The sequence below is a fragment of the Convolutriloba macropyga genome, chromosome 9, assembly GCF_964194025.1.
Source record: "Convolutriloba macropyga chromosome 9, txConMacr16.3, whole genome shotgun sequence".
Taxonomy (NCBI): Eukaryota; Metazoa; Xenacoelomorpha; order Acoela; family Convolutidae; genus Convolutriloba; species Convolutriloba macropyga.
Window position 1 is genome coordinate 63,497,139 of NC_134476.1, and position 12,102 is coordinate 63,509,240.

The 12,102-nt window shown below is 39.5% G+C and overlaps 10 non-coding genes across 10 annotated transcripts; all 10 read left to right on the top strand.

The window, feature by feature from the left end:
* Nucleotides 1–317: 317 nt before the first annotated feature.
* Nucleotides 318–436, top strand: LOC142346541 (5S ribosomal RNA). The gene has a single exon (XR_012759595.1). It is a non-coding gene; the product is annotated as a 5S ribosomal RNA (ribosomal RNA).
* Nucleotides 437–1,573: 1,137 nt separating this feature from the next.
* On the top strand, nt 1,574–1,692 carry LOC142346542 (5S ribosomal RNA). The gene has a single exon (XR_012759596.1). It is a non-coding gene; the product is annotated as a 5S ribosomal RNA (ribosomal RNA).
* Nucleotides 1,693–3,016: 1,324 nt separating this feature from the next.
* On the top strand, nt 3,017–3,135 carry LOC142347006 (5S ribosomal RNA). Its single transcript, XR_012760035.1, has one exon. It is a non-coding gene; the product is annotated as a 5S ribosomal RNA (ribosomal RNA).
* Nucleotides 3,136–4,271: 1,136 nt separating this feature from the next.
* LOC142347007 (5S ribosomal RNA) lies at nt 4,272–4,390 on the top strand. The gene has a single exon (XR_012760036.1). It is a non-coding gene; the product is annotated as a 5S ribosomal RNA (ribosomal RNA).
* Nucleotides 4,391–5,525: 1,135 nt separating this feature from the next.
* LOC142346543 (5S ribosomal RNA) lies at nt 5,526–5,644 on the top strand. The gene has a single exon (XR_012759597.1). It is a non-coding gene; the product is annotated as a 5S ribosomal RNA (ribosomal RNA).
* Nucleotides 5,645–6,591: 947 nt separating this feature from the next.
* Nucleotides 6,592–6,710, top strand: LOC142347252 (5S ribosomal RNA). The gene has a single exon (XR_012760264.1). It is a non-coding gene; the product is annotated as a 5S ribosomal RNA (ribosomal RNA).
* A 571-nt stretch (nt 6,711–7,281) lies between these two features.
* LOC142346544 (5S ribosomal RNA) lies at nt 7,282–7,400 on the top strand. The gene has a single exon (XR_012759598.1). It is a non-coding gene; the product is annotated as a 5S ribosomal RNA (ribosomal RNA).
* Nucleotides 7,401–8,534: 1,134 nt separating this feature from the next.
* LOC142347191 (5S ribosomal RNA) lies at nt 8,535–8,653 on the top strand. The gene has a single exon (XR_012760207.1). It is a non-coding gene; the product is annotated as a 5S ribosomal RNA (ribosomal RNA).
* A 1,123-nt stretch (nt 8,654–9,776) lies between these two features.
* Nucleotides 9,777–9,895, top strand: LOC142347277 (5S ribosomal RNA). The gene has a single exon (XR_012760288.1). It is a non-coding gene; the product is annotated as a 5S ribosomal RNA (ribosomal RNA).
* Nucleotides 9,896–11,041: 1,146 nt separating this feature from the next.
* Nucleotides 11,042–11,160, top strand: LOC142347192 (5S ribosomal RNA). The gene has a single exon (XR_012760208.1). It is a non-coding gene; the product is annotated as a 5S ribosomal RNA (ribosomal RNA).
* Nucleotides 11,161–12,102: the final 942 nt, after the last annotated feature.

Genomic DNA, 12,102 nt, shown 5'->3' on the forward strand with positions numbered 1-12,102 from the left:
CCGGCCTAAACCCACTGAAGTCATGCTTCCGGTTCAATGTCCGGTTGAACAGGTTCCTCGGACCCAATTCATCTCTCCCCTGTTTTGGGGCCGTTCCACTGTATTGTGGATGGTTGGAAGCAAAAAGTTTGTGCGTTGGTCATAATACACTGTATGGCTACGAATTGCATAAATTATAACACAACCGCGGCTAAAATTGCATGTATTAAGTGACTATTTTGCAAACCGCAAGGCGGTGATTTAAAGTGATCCTGTATATGAATATAATACTACAATACAATACTGTTGTATATAAATTCGCTCCCACTTACGCAAATGCCTACGACCATACCATGTTGAATGCACCGGTTCTCGTCCGATCACCGAAGTTAAGCAACATTGGGCCTGGTTAGTACTTGGATGGGTGACCGCTTGGGAACACCAGGTGTTGTAGGCTTTTTCTATTGAGTATTCAAACCTCATAGAATACTTTTATTCGATATTTACACATTTTAGAGCCTCAAAAAGTCTCGGTGATCGAAAAAGTTAAGCCTCATCGAGCGCGGATATTTTTTTTGAAATCGGTAACAACTTGTCCAAAATGGTCCGCTGTGCCAGATTTTTTTGTCTTATCCCCAATTATGGCTCCAGTGGAGCATGCCCACAAAAAATGAGCCAAATCGGACTAAAATTGATGATTTGGTGGCCAAAACAATGTTCGATGATCGAAAAAGTTAAGCCTCATCGAGCGCGGATACTTTTTAGAAAATTGGTGAAAACGATTCCAAAATGGTTCGCTCTGCCCAATTTTTTTGTTTTATTCCCAACTATGGCTCAAGTGGAGCATGAACACAAAAAAATGAGCCAAATCGGACTAAAATTGATGATTTGGTGACCAAAACAAAGTTTGGTGATCGAAAAAGTTAAGCCTCATCGAGCGCGGATACTTTTTGTAAATGACAATTTCAGCAAAAACCATTGCTCCAAACACACCCCATATACTTGTAAAGGCCATTCTAATAGTTCCCCTGCTTGCGTTTACTGTATATTTGATATTTGGAACTGTCTCGGAAACATCAATACAAATTGTAAAATTTCCCTTTATTAAACTAACATTTAAGTTAGTGCAAATCGCTGAGGTCCATTCTCTAGGCTGCACTCCGGTAACGCAGAGTGCATTCAAATAAAACTTAGCAAATAGAGTTGATACTTACCTATTTAATAAGTTTATCACAACAATTAGGCTAAAAGCATTTCAGCTATGATTTTCCCAAGTACCGGCCTAAACCCACTGAAGTCATGCTTCCGGTTCAATGTCCGGTTGAACAGGTTCCTCGGACCCAAATCATCTCTCCCTTGTTATGGGGCCGTTCCACTGTATTGTGGATGGTTGGAAGCAAAAAGTTTGTGCTTTGGTCATAATAAACTGTATGGCTTCGAATTGCATAAATTATAACACAACCGTGCCTAAAATTGCATGTATTAAGTGACTATTTTGCAAACCGCAAGGCGGCGAGTTAAAGTGATCCTGTATATGAATATAAGACTGCAATACAATACTGTTGTATATAAATTCGCTGCCACTTACGCAAATGCCTACGACCATACCATGTTGAATGCACCGGTTCTCGTCCGATCACCGAAGTTAAGCAACATTGGGCCTGGTTAGTACTTGGATGGGTGACCGCTTGGGAACACCAGGTGTTGTAGGCTTTTTCTTTTGAGTATTCAAACCTCATAGAATACTTTTATTCGATATTTACACATTTTAAGGCCTCAAAAAGTCTCGGTGATCGAAAAAGTTAAGCCTCATCGAGCGCGGATACTTTTCTTGAAATCGGTAAAAACTTGTCCAAAATGGTTCGCTGTGCCAGATTTTTTTGTTTTATCCCCAAACATGGCTCAAGTGGAGCATGCCCACAAAAAATGAGCCAAATCGGACTAAAATTGATGATTTGGTGGCCAAAACAAAGTTCGGTGATCGAAAAAGTTAAGCCTCATCGAGCGCGGATACTTTTTAGAAAATTGGTGAAAACGTGTCCAAAATGGTTCGCTCTGCCCAATTCTTTTGTTTTATTCCCAACTATGGCTCAAGTGGAGCATGCACACGAAAAATGAGCCAAATCGGACTAAAATTGATGATTTGGTGGCCAAAACAAAGTTCGGTGATCGAAAAAGTTAAGCCTCATCGAGCGCGGATACTTTTTATAAAATCGGTGAAAACGTGTCCAAAATGGTTCGCTCTGCCCAATTTTTTTATTGTATCCCTGATTATGGCTCAAGTGGAGCATGCACACAAAAAATGAGCTAAATCGGACTAAAATTGATGATTTGGTGACCAAAACAAGGTTCGGTGATCGAAAAAGTTAAGCCTCATCGAGCGCGGATACTTTTTGTAAATGACAATTTCAGCAATAACCATTGCTCCAAACACACCCCATATTTTTGTAAAGAACATTCTAATAGTTCCCCTGCTTGCGTTTACTGTATATTTGATATTTGGAACTGTCTCGGAAACATCAATACAAATTGTAGAATTTCCCTTTATTAAACTAACTTTTAAGTTAGTGCAAATCGCTGAGTTGCCTTCTTTAGGCTGTACTCCGCTAACGCAGAGTGCATTCAAGTAAAACTTATCAAATAGAGTTGATACTTACCTATTTATTAAGGTTATCACAACAATTAGGCTAAAAGCATTTCAGCTATGATTTTCCCAAGTACCGGCCTAAACCCACTGAAGTCATGCTTCCGGTTCAATGTCCGGTTGAACAGGTTCCTCGGACCCAATTCATCTCTCCCCTGTTTTGTGGCCGTTCCACTGTTTTGTGGATAGTTGGAAGCAAAAAGTTTGTGCGTTGGTCATATTACACTGTATGGCTACAAATTGCATAAATTATAACACAACCGCGGCTAAAATTGCATGTATTAAGTGACTATTTTGCAAACCGCAAGGCGGTGAGTTAAAGTGATCCTGTATATGAACATAAGACTACAATACAATACTGTTGTACATAAATTCGCTCCCACTTACGCAAATGCCTACGACCATACCATGTTGAATGCACCGGTTCTCGTCCGATCACCGAAGTTAAGCAACATTGGGCCTGGTTAGTACTTGGATGGTTGACCGCTTGGGAACACCAGGTGTTGTAGGCTTTTTCTTTTGAGTATTCAAACCTCATAGAATACTTTTATTCGATATTTACACATTTTAGAGCCTCAAAAAGTCTCGGTGATCGAAAAAGTTAAGCCTCATCGAGCGCGGATACTTTTTTTGAAATCGGTAAAAACTTGTCCAAAATGGTTCGCTGTGCAGGATTTTTTTGTTTTATCCCCAATTATGGCTCAAGTGGAGCATACCCACAAAAAATGAGCCAAATCAGACTAAAATTGATGATTTGGTGGCCAAAACAAAGTTAGGTGATCGAAAAAGTTAAGCCTCATCGAGCGCGGATACTTTTTAGAAAATCGGTAAAAACGTGTCCAAAATGGTTCGCTCTGCCCAATTTTTTTATTTTGTCCCCAATTATGGCTCAAATGGAGCATGCACACAAAAAATGAGCTAAATCGGACTAAAATTGATGATTTGGTGACCAAAACAAGGTTCGGTGATCGAAAAAAATAAGCCTCATCGAGCGCGGATACTTTTTGTAAATGACAATTTCAGCAATAACCATTGCTCCAAACACACCCCATATTTTTGTAAAGGCCATTCTAATAGTTCCCCTGCTTGCGTTTACTGTATATTTGATATTTGGAACTGTCTCGGAAACATCAATACAAATTGTAGAATTTCCCTTTATTAAACTAACTTTTAAGTTAGTGCAAATCGCTGAGTTGCCTTCTTTAGGCTGCACTCCGCTAACGCAGAGTGCATTCAAGTAAAACTTATCAAATAGAGTTGATACTTACCTATTTAATAAGTTTATCACAACAATTAGGCTAAAAGCATTTCAGCTATGATTTTCCCAAGTACCGGCCTAAACCCACTGAAGTCATGCTTCCGGTTCAATGTCCGGTTGAACAGGTTCCTCGGACCCAATTCATCTCTCCCCTGTTTTGTGGCCGTTCCACTGTATTGTGGATGGTTGGAAGCAAAAAGTTTGTGCGTTGGTCATATTACACTGTATGGCTACAAATTGCATAAATTATAACACAACCGCGGCTAAAATTGCATGTATTAAGTGACTATTTTGCAAACCGCAAGGCGGTGAGTTAAAGTGATCCTGTATATGAATATAAGACTACAATACAATACTGTTGTATATAAATTCGCTCCCACTTACGCAAATGCCTACGACCATACCATGTTGAATGCACCGGTTCTCGTCCGATCACCGAAGTTAAGCAACATTGGGCCTGGTTAGTACTTGGATGGTTGACCGCTTGGGAACACCAGGTGTTGTAGGCTTTTTCTTTTGAGTATTCAAACCTCATAGAATACTTTTATTCGATATTTACACATTTTAAGGCCTCAAAAAGTCTCGGTGATCGAAAAAGTTAAGCCTCATCGAGCGCGGATACTTTTTCTGAAATTGGTAAAAACTTGTCCAAAATGGTTAGCTGTGCCAGATTTTTTTGTTTTATCCCCAATTATGGCTCAGGTGGAGCATGCCCACAAAAAATGAGCCAAATCGGACTAAAATTGATGATTTGGTGGCCAAAACAATGTTCGGTGATCGAAAAAGTTAAGCCTCATCGAGCGCGGATACTTTTTAGAAAATCGGTGAAAACGTGTCCAAAATGGTTCGCTCTGCCCAATTTTTTTGTTTTATCCCCAATTATGGCTTAAGTCGAGCATGCACACAAAAATGAGCCAAATCGGACTAAAATTGATGATTTGGTGACCAAAACAAAGTTCGGTGATCGAAAAAGTTAAGCCTCATCGAGCGCGGATACTTTTTGTAAATGACAATTTCAGCAATAACCATTGCTCCAAACACACCCCATATACTTGTAAAGGCCATTCTAATAGTTCCCCTGCTTGCGTTTACTGTATATTTGATATTTGGAACTGTCTCGGAAACATCAATACAAATTGTAGAATTTCCCTGTATTAAACTAACTTTTAAGTTAGTGCAAATCGCTGAGTTCCATTCTTTAGGCTGCACTCCGCTAACGCAGAGTGCATTCAAATAACACTTATCAAATAGAGTTGATACTTACCTATTTAATAAGTTTATCACAACAATTAGGCTAAAAGCAATTCAGCTATGATTTTCCCAAGTACCGGCCTAAACCCACTGAAGTCATGCTTCCGGTTCAATGTCCGGTTGAACAGGTTCCTCGGACCCAATTCATCTCTCCCTTGTTTTGGGGCCGTTCCAATGTATTGTGGATGGTTGGAAGCAAAAAGTTTGTGCGTTGGTCATAATACACTGTATGGCTACGAATTGCATAAATTATAACACAACCGTGGCTAAAATTGCATGTATTAAGTGACTATTTTGCAAACCGCAAGGCGGTGAGTTAAAGTGATCCTGTATATGAATATAAGACTACAATACAATACTGTTGTATATAAATTCGCTCCCACTTACGCAAATGCCTACGACCATACCATGTTGAATGCACCGGTTCTCGTCCGATCACCGAAGTTAAGCAACATTGGGCCTGGTTAGTACTTGGATGGGTGACCGCTTGGGAACACCAGGTGTTGTAGGCTTTTTCTTTTGAGTATTCAAACCTCATAGAATACTTTTATTTGATATTTACACATTTTAGAGCCTCAAAAAAGTCGGTGATCGAAAAAGTTAAGCCTCATCGAGCGCGGATACTTTTTTTGAAATCGGTAAAAACGTGTCCAAAATGGTTCCCTTTGCCCAATTTTTTTGTTTTATCCCCAATTATGGCTCAAGTGGAGCATGCACACGAAAAATGAGCCAAATCGGACGAAAATTGATGATTTGGTGACCAAAACAAAGTTCGGTGATCGAAAAAGTTAAGCCTCATCGAGCGCGGATACTTTTTGTAAATGACAATTTCAGCGATAACCATTGCTCCAAACACGTCCCATGTTTTTGTAAAGGCCATTCTAACAGTTCCCCTGCTTGCGTTTACTGTATATTTGATATTTGGAACTGTCTCGGAAACATCAATACAAATTGTAGAATTTCACTTTATTAAACTAACTTTTAAGTTAGTGCAAATCGCTGAGTTGCCTTCTTTAGGCAGCACTCCGCTAACGCAGAGTGCATTCAAATAAAACTTATCAAATAGAGTTGATACTTACCTATTTAATATGTTTATCACAACAATTAGGCTAAAAGCATTTCAGCTATGATTTTCCCAAGTACCGGCCTAAACCCACTGAAGTCATGCTTCCGGTTCAATGTCCGGTTGAACTGGTTCCTCGGACCCAATTCATCTCTCCCATGTTTTGGGGCCGTTCCACTGTATTGTGGATGGTTGGAAGCAAAAAGTTTGTGCGTTGTTCATAATACACTGTATGGCTACGAATTGCATAAATTATAACACAACGGTGGCTAAAATTGAATGTATTAAGTGACTATTTTGCAAACCGCAAGGCGGCGAGTTAAAGTGAGCCTGTATATGAATATAAGACTACAATACAATACTGTTGTACATAAATTCGCTCCCACTTACGCAAATGCCTACGACCATACCATGTTGAGTGCACCGGTTCTCGTCCGATCACCGAAGTTAAGCACCATTGGGCCTGGTTAGTACTTGGAAGGGTGACCGCTTGGGAACACCAGGTGTTGTAGGTTTTTTCTTTTGAGTATTCAAACCTCATAGAATACTTTTATTCGATATTTACACATTTTAGAGCCTCAAAAAGTCTCGGTGATCGAAAAAGTTAAGCCTCATCGAGCGCGGATACTTTTTGTAAATGACAATTTCAGCAATAACCATTGCTCCAAACACGCCCCATGTTTTTGTAAAGGCCAGTTGATACTTACCTATTTAATTAGTTTATCACAACAATTAGGCTAAAAGCATTTCAGCTATGATTTTCCCAAGTACCGGCCTAAACCCACTGAAGTCATGCTTCCGGTTCAATGTCCGGTTGAACAGGTTCCTCGGACCCAATTCATCTCTCCCTTGTTTTGGGCCGTTCCAATGTATTGTGGATGGTTGGAAGCAAAAAGTTTGTGCGTTGGTCATAATACACTGTATGGCTACGAATTGCATAAATTATAACACAACCGTGGCTAAAATTGCATGTATTAAGTGACTATTTTGCAAACCGCAAGGCGGTGAGTTAAAGTGATCCTGTATATGAATATAAGACTACAATACAATACTGTTGTATATAAATTCGCTCCCACTTACGCAAATGCCTACGACCATACCATGTTGAATGCACCGGTTCTCGTCCGATCACCGAAGTTAAGCAACATTGGGCCTGGTTAGTACTTGGATGGGTGACCGCTTGGGAACACCAGGTGTTGTAGGCTTTTTCTTTAGAGTATTCAAACCTCATAGAATACTTTTATTCAATAATTACACATTTTAGAGCCTCAAAAAGTCTCGGTGATCGAAAAAGTTAAGCCTCATCGAGCGTGGATACTTTTGTGAAATCGGTGAAAACGTGTCCAAAATGGTTCGCTCTGCTCATTTTTTTGTTTTATCCCCAATTATGGCTCAAGTGAAGCATGCCCACAAAAAATGAGCCAAATCGGACAAAAATTGATGATTTGGTGGCCAAAACAAAGTTCGGTGATCGAAAAAGTTAAGCCTCAACGAGCGCGGCTACTTTTTAGAAAATTGGTGAAAACGTGTCCAAAATGGTTCGCTTTGCCCAATTTTTTTCTTTTATCCCCAACTATGGCTCAAGTGGAGCATGCACACAAAAAATGAGCCCAATCGGACTAAAATTGATGATTTGGTGGCCAAAACAATGTTCGGTGATCGAAAAAGTTAAGCCTCATCGAGCGCGGATACTTTTTGTAAATGACAATTTCAGCAATAACCATTGCTCCAAACACGGCCCATATTTTTGTAAAGGCCATTCTAATAGTTCCCTTGCTTGCGTTTACTGTATATTTGATATTTGGAACTGTCTAGGAAACATCAATACAAATTGTAGAATTTCCCTTTATTAAACTAACTTTTAAGTTAGTGCAAATCGCTGAGCTGCCTTCTTTAGGCTGCACTCCGCTAACGCAGAGTGCATTCAAATAAAACTTATCAAATAGAGTTGATAATTACCTATTTAATAAGTTTATCAAAACAATTAGGCTAAAAGCATTTCAGCTATGATTTTCCCAAGTACCGGCCTGAACCCACTGAAGTCATGCTTCCGGTTCAATGTCCGGTTGAACAGGTTCCTCGGACCCAATTCATCTCTCCCTTGTTTTGGGGCCGTTCCACTGTATTGTGGATGGTTGGAAGCAAAAAGTTTGTGCGTTGGTCATAATACACTGTATGGCTAAGAATTGCATAAATTATAACACAACCGTGGCTAAAATTGCATGTATTAAGTGACTATTTTGCAAACTGCAAGGCGGTGAGTTAGAGTGATCCTGTATATGAATATACGACTACAATACAATACTGTTGTATATAAATTCGCTCTCACTTAAGCAAATGCCTACGACCATACCATGTTGAATGCAACGGTTTTCGTCCGATCACCGAAGTTAAGCAACATTGGGCCTGGTTAGTACTTGGATGGGTGACCGCTTGGGAACACCAGGTGTTGTAGGCTTTTTCTTTTGAGTATTCAAACCTCATAGAATACTTTTATTCGATATTTACACATTTTAGAGCCTCAAAAAGTCTCGGTGATCGAAAAAGTTAAGCCTCATCGAGCGCGGATACTTTTTTGGAAATTGGTAAAAACTTGTCCTAAATGGTTCGCTGTGCCCAATATCTTTGTTTTATCCCCAACTATGGCTCAAGTGGAGCATGCCCACAAAAAATTAGCCAAATCGGACAAAAATTGATGATTTCGTGGCCAAAACAAAGTTCGGTGATCGAAAAAAATAAGCCTCATCGAGCGCGGATACTTTTTTTTAGAAAATTAGTGAAAACGTGTCCAAAATGGTTTGCTCTGCCCTATTTTTTGCTTTATCCCCAACTATGGCTCAAGTGGAGCATGCACACAAAAAATGAGCCAAATCGGACTAAAATTGATGATTTGGTGACCAAAACAAAATTCGGTGATCGAAAAAGTTAAGCCTCATCGAGCGCGGATACTGTTTGTAAATGACAATTTTAGCAAAAACACCCCATATACTTGTAAAGGCCATTCTAATAGTTCCCCTGCTTGCGTTTACTGTATTTTTGATATTTGGAACTGTCTCGGAAACATCAAAACAAATTGTAGAATTTCCCTTTATTAAACTAACTTTTAAGTTAGTGCAAATCGCTGAGCTGCCTTCTTTAGGCTGCACTCCGCTAACGCAGAGTGCATTCAAATAAAACTTATCAAATAGAGTTGATAATTACCTATTTAATAAGTTTATCAAAACAATTAGGCTAAAAGCATTTCAGCTATGATTTTCCCAAGTACCGGCCTGAACCCACTGAAGTCATGCTTCCGGTTCAATGTCCGGTTGAACAGGTTCCTCGGACCCAATTCATCTCTCCCTTGTTTTGGGGCCGTTCCACTGTATTGTGGATGGTTGGAAGCAAAAAGTTTGTGCGTTGGTCATAATACACTGTATGGCTACGAATTGCATAAATTATAACACAACCGCGGCTAAAATTGCATGTATTAAGTGACTATTTTGCAAACCGCAAGGCGGTGAGTTAAAGTGATCCTGTATATGAATATAAGACTACAATACAATACTGTTGTATATAAATTCGCTCCCACTTACGCAAATACCTACGACCATACCATGTTGAATGCACCGGTTCTCGTCCGATCACCGAAGTTAAGCAACATTGGGCCTGGTTAGTACTTGGATGGGTGACCGCTTGACAACACCAGGTGTTTTAGGCTTTTTCTTTTGAGTATTCAAACCTCATAGAATACTTTTATTACTTTTATTCGATATTTACACATTTTAGAGCCTCAAAGAGTCTCGGTGATCGAAAAAGTTAAGCCTCATCGAGCGCGGATACTTTTTTTGAAATCGGTAAAAACTGGTCCAAAATGGTTCGCTCTGCCCAATTTTTTTGTTTTATCCCCAACTAAGGCTCAAGTGGAGCATGCCCACAAAAAATGAGCCAAATCGGACTAAAATTGATGATTTGGTGGCCAAAACAAAGTTCGGTGATCGAAAAAGTTAAGCCTCATCGAGCGCGGATACTTTTTTTGAAATCGGTAAAAACTTGTCCAAAATGGTTTGCTGTGCCAAAGTTTTTTGTTTTATCCCCAATTATGGCTCATGTGGAGCATGCCCACAAAAAATGAGCCAAATCGGACTAAAATTGATGATTTGGTGGCAAAAAACAATGTTCGGTGATTGAAAAAATTAAGCCTCATCGAGCGCGGATACTTTTTGTAAATGACAATTTCAGCAATAACCATTGCTCCAAACACACCCCATATACTTGTAAAGGCCATTCTAATAGTTCCCCTGCTTGCGTTTACTGTATATTTGATATTTGGAACTGTCTCGGAAACATCAATACAAATTGTAGAATTTCCCTTTATTAAACTAACTTTTAAGTTAGTGCAAATCGCTGAGTTGCCTTCTTTAGGCTGCACTCCGCTGACGCAGAGTGCATTCAAATAAAACTTATCAAATAGAGTTGATAATTACCTATTTAATAAGTTTATCAAAACAATTAGGCTAAAAGCATTTCAGCTATGATTTTCCCAAGTACCGGCCTAAACCCACTGAAGTCATGCTTCCGGTTCAATGTCCGGTTGAACAGGTTCCTGGGACCCAATTCATCTCTCCCTTGTTTTGGGGCCGTTCCACTGTATTGTGGATGGTTGGAAGCAAAAAGTTTGTGCGTTGGTCATAATACACTGTATGGCTAAGAATTGCATAAATTATAACACAACCGTGGCTAAAATTGCATGTATTAAGTGACTATTTTGCAAACTGCAAGGCGGTGAGTTAGAGTGATCCTGTATATGAATATAAGACTACAATACAATACTGTTGTATATAAATTCGCTCTCACTTAAGCAAATGCCTACGACCATACCATGTTGAATGCAACGGTTTTCGTCCGATCACCGAAGTTAAGCAACATTGGGCCTGGTTAGTACTTGGATGGGTGACCGCTTGGGAACACCAGGTGTTGTAGGCTTTTTCTTTTGAGTATTCAAACCTCATAGAATACTTTTATTCGATATTTACACATTTTAGAGCCTCAAAAAGTCTCGGTTATCGAAAAAGTTAAGCCTCATCGAGCGCGGATACTTTTTTGGAAATTGGTAAAAACTTGTCCTAAAGGGTTCGCTGTGCCCAATTTTTTTGTTTTATCCCCAACTATGGCTCAAGTGGAGCATGCCCACAAAAAATTAGCCAAATCGGACAAAAATTGATGATTTGGTGGCCAAAACAAGGTTCGGTGATCGAAAAATATAAGCCTCATCGAGCGCGGATACTTTTTGTAAATGACAATTTCAGCAAAAACAACCCATATACTTGTAAAGGCCATTCTAATAGTTCCCCTGCTTGCGTTTACTGTATTCTTGATATTTGGAACTGTCTCGGAAACATCAAAACAAATTGTAGAATTTCCCTTTATTAAACTAACTTTTAAGTTAGTGCAAATCGCTGAGTTGCCTTCTTTAGGCTGCACTCCGCTAACGCAGAGTGCATTCAAATAAAACTTATCAAATAGAGTTGATAATTACCTATTTAATAAGTTTATCAAAACAATTAGGCTAAAAGCATTTCAGCTATGATTTTCCCAAGTACCGGCCTAAACCCACTGAAGTCATGCTTCCGGTTCAATGTCCGGTTGAACAGGTTCCTCGGACCCAATTCATCTCTCCCTTGTTTTGGGGCCGTTCCACTGTATTGTGGATGGTTGGAAGCAAAAAGTTTGTGCGTTGGTCATAATACACTGTATGGCTACGAATTGCATAAATTATAACACAACCGCGGCTAAAATTGCATGTATTAAGTGACTATTTTGCAAACCGCAAGGCGGTGAGTTAAAGTGATCCTGTATATGAATATAAGACTACAATACAATACTGTTGTATATAAATTTGCTCCCACTTACGCAAATGCCTACGAC